Source organism: Microcebus murinus, chromosome 6, assembly GCF_040939455.1.
Source record: "Microcebus murinus isolate Inina chromosome 6, M.murinus_Inina_mat1.0, whole genome shotgun sequence".
NCBI lineage: Eukaryota > Metazoa > Chordata > Mammalia > Primates > Cheirogaleidae > Microcebus > Microcebus murinus.
In genome coordinates, this window is record NC_134109.1 from 82,592,807 (window position 1) to 82,596,955 (window position 4,149).

General features: G+C 45.1%; 1 pseudogene; it reads left to right on the plus strand.

Moving 5' to 3' along the window:
* Nucleotides 1-3,329: 3,329 nt before the first annotated feature.
* Nucleotides 3,330-4,149, plus strand: LOC105872526 (ribose-5-phosphate isomerase pseudogene; annotated as a pseudogene).

Genomic DNA, 4,149 nt, shown 5'->3' on the forward strand with positions numbered 1-4,149 from the left:
CAGCCCAAGGGAGAGAAAAATGCAATGAAGTTGCAATGGTCAGAATGATCTATGGTTGTTTCAAACTTTTTCCATTTAGCCAAACTGGAATTAATTTCCCAGGATTCATTTCTTTGTATGGTTCCATGTTACAGTTGGTGAACAAGAAAAATTTGTATGAGATTTGGGAGGAAGAGGTGAAGGAGTGAAGACCTCTGGTTAGAAGTGGCAAGGGAGAGACACATGTTGGGAGAAGAGGTTATTTTTCCTCATTGAAAAGAAGACAAAAAACAGGCGAGGTGTGGTAGCTCATGCCTGTAATTTTAGCACTCTGGGAGGCTGAGGTGGGAGAATTGCTTGAGGCCAGGAGTTCAAGACCAGCCTAAGCAAGAGTGAGACCCCATCTCTACACAGTCTTATTTTTGGGGAAACACAGTAGGTTGTGTGTTCCTTATGAGAATCTAATGCCTGATGATGTGAGGTAGAGCTGAGGCCACGATGCTAGCACTGGGAAGTGGCTGCAAATACAGATTATCATTAGCAGAGAGGTTTGACTGCACAGAGACCATAATAAATCAATTGCTTGCAGACTCATATAAAAACCCTATCAGTGAGTGACAAGTGACAATTAAGCTGCATCTGGTGGCAGGCTTTATAGTGGCAAGGGAGTTGATGTACTGCAATTGTACAGCTGCATCTGGTGGCAGGCTGTAAGTCAGAATTCAACACTTATTTTAGTCCATGAGTGGCCCACCCATTATTTTATTTACCAGTTCTGCCCATGCCTCTTTCCTGCACTGTGCACTTTGTCTCAGTCACAGTTTTGGTAAGCCCACAAGCTAACTCTAGCAAAAATGAGTAAAAAACAAACGTTGCTGGAGAGCTTCTTTGAAAAGGGGGAAAGACCCAGTGATGAGACAGCAGAAGACTCTAAGACTGCTGACAAAATGAAAGCTGCATTTAAAAGAAAATACCAAGAGTCCTACTTAAATTACAGGTTCAGGCTGGGCGTGGTGGCTTACGCCTGTAATCCTAGCTCTCTGGGAGGCCGAGGCGGGCGGATTGCTCGAGGTCAGGAGTTCGAAACCAGCCTGAGCAAGAGCGAGACCCCCGTCTCTACTATAAATAGAAATAAATTAATTGGCCAACTAATATATATAGAAAATAAGCTGGGCATGGTGGCGCATGCCCGTAGTCCCAGCTACTCGGGAGGCTGAGGCAGCAGGATTGCTTGAGCCCAGGAGTTTGAGGTTGCTGTGAGCTAGGCTGACGCCATAGCACTCACTCTAGCCTGGCCAACAAAGCAAGATTCTGTCTCAAAAAAAAAAAAAAAATTAAAAAAAATTACAGGTTCATCGCAACAGGTGATTCACATTCTCCAACCCTGCTTTGTATAATATTTGGCAACCAGCTATCCAACGACATGATGAAACCTTCAAAACTGCTTCACCACATGGAGAACAAACACTCTACATTAAAAGACAAGCCTTTGGGGTTTTTCAGAAGAAAAAAATGTGAACACAAAGAACAGAAGCAATTACTGAAAGCCACTACTTCATCAAATGCGTCTGCACTGACAGCATCATTCTTAGTGGCTAACCACATTGCTAAAGCGAAGAAGTCCTTTACTATTGGTGAAGAATTGATCCTGACTGCTTCTAAGGACATCAGTCATGAACTTTTAGGAGAGGCTGCAGTTCAAAAGGTGGTACATGTTCCTCTTTGGGCTAGCACCATCATAGACGAATTGATGAAATAGCAGAGGTTACCAAGGCACAATTGTTAGTGAGGATTAATGAATCACCATGGTACACAATCCAGGTTGACGAGTCTACTGATGTTGACAACAAGGCAACAATGCTTGTTTTTGTGTGATGTATTTTTCGGGAGGATGTGCATGAGGATATGTTATGTGCACTTTTGTTGCCAACCAACACCACAGCTGCAGAACTAGTCAAGTCTTTGAATGATTACATCTCAGGAAAATGGATTTGGTCATTTTGTGTCAGTGTATGCATGGATGGAGCAGCTGCCATGACTGGACACCTTTCTGGTTTCCCAACTCAGGTCAAGGAGGTCACTTCTCAATGTGAGTCTACATGCTGTGTCATCCATAGAGAAATGCTGGCTAGACAAAAAAACGTCACCTGAACTAAACAATGTTTTACAGGATAAGATTAAAATTATCAACCACATTAAAGTGCATGCCCTTAACTCGTGTCTGTATGTTCAGCTCTGTGAGGAGACAGACGCAGAACATACACAGAAGTGAGATGACTTTATAAAGGTAGATCACTGGCCAGAGTTTTGAGAACTGCTCCAGAGATTTCTTTTTAGAAAAGGAGTCACCACTGGCAGCACATTTCAGTGACACAGAATGGGTCTCAAAACTTGCTTACTTGTGTGACATATCCAACCTGCTCAACAAACTCAATCTGTCACTTCCGGGGAGAATGACAACTGTGTTTAAGTCAGCAGATAAAGTGGCTACATTCAAAGTCAAATTGGAATTATGGGGGTGATTTTTGGCATGTTTCAAACAATAGCAGAGATTTTGAAAGAGACTGAGCCGGGGCCTTCTTTCCTCCAGCTGGCGCATGGTCACCTATCTCAGCTTTTGAAAGAGTTTGAGCATTACTCCCTAACCACAAAAGATCCCACGAACTGGGAAGGAATGGATCTGCAACCCCATTGTGAATAAGCCAGGTGAATAAACTTTGTCCATACTAGAAGAGGATCAACTGTTTGAGATCACAAATGACAGTGGTCTTAAAAGTATGTTTGAGACAACTTCAAATCTCCGTATGTTCTGGATAAAAGTCAAGGCAGAATATCCTGCAATTGCCATAAAAGCACTGAAAAGCCTGCTTGCATTTCTAACATCCTATCTTTGTGAAGCAGGGTTTTCTGCAGTGACAGCAACCAAAACGAGATTATGGAGTAGACCAGACATAAGCAACACACTTCGGGTGTCACTGTCTCCCGTCACCCTCCAGATGGGACTGTCTAGTTGTAGGAAAACAAGCGCAGGGCTCCCACTGATTCTGCATTATGGTGAGTTGTATAATTATTTCATTATATATTACAATGTAATAATAGTAGAAATAAAATGCACAATAAATGTAACGTGCTTTAATCATCCCCAAACCATCCCCCCCAACCAGTCCATGAAAAAACTGTCTTCCGTGAAACCAGTCCCTGGTGCCAAAAGTTGGGAGCCACTATTATAGATGGTAAGAACTCTTCCATGGTGATTAGTTTGCTGCTTCTACCGAGATACGACTTAAAATGGACAGTCCGGGACCTGTGGCAGTGCTGGTGGCACAAGCGCCAGTGGGGGGGCCTCCAGCGGCGTCTGCTTGGCCCCCTCCATGATGTCCAAGGCAGAGAAGGCAAAGAAGCTGGCTGGCCGTGCAGCCGTGGAGAACCACGTGAGGAATAACCAAGTGCTGGGCATTGGAAGTGGTTCTACAATTGGCCATGCTGTGCAGCAAATAGCTGAAAGAGTGAAGCAAGAGAATCTGAACCTCGTCTGTATTCCCACTTCCTTCCAGGCCCGTCAGCTCATCCTGCAGTATGGCTTAACCCTCAGTGACCTGGATCGACACCCAGAGATTGACCTTGATATCGATGGTGCGGATGAAGTAGATGCTGACCTCAATCTCATCAAGGGTGGTGGAGGCTGCCTGACCCAGGAGAAGATCATGGCTGGCAATGCCAGTCGCTTCATTGTGATCGCTGGTTTCAGGAAAGATTCAAAGAACCTTGGGGATCAGTGGCGCAAGGGAATCCCCATCGAGGTCATCCCAATGGCCTACATCCCTACATCACAGCCGAGCTGTGAGCCAGAAGTTTGGGGGTGTGGTTGAACTCCAAATGGCTGTGAACAAGGCAGGTCCTGTGGTGACAGGTAATGGGAATTTCATCTTGGGTTGGAAGTTTGACCGGGTACACAAATGGAGTGAAGTGAACACAGCCATCAAAATGATCCCAGGTGTGGTGGACACAGGCCTGTTCATCAACATGGCTGAGAGAGTCTACTTCAGGATGCAGGATGGCTCAGTGAACACGAGGGAGAAGCCTTTCTGTTGACCCTGCAAGGAGCAGAGTGTGTTCACCTTGAGTCTCTAGCCCACAGCCAGGGTGGACAGACCTCTCCAGGAGCCTTTG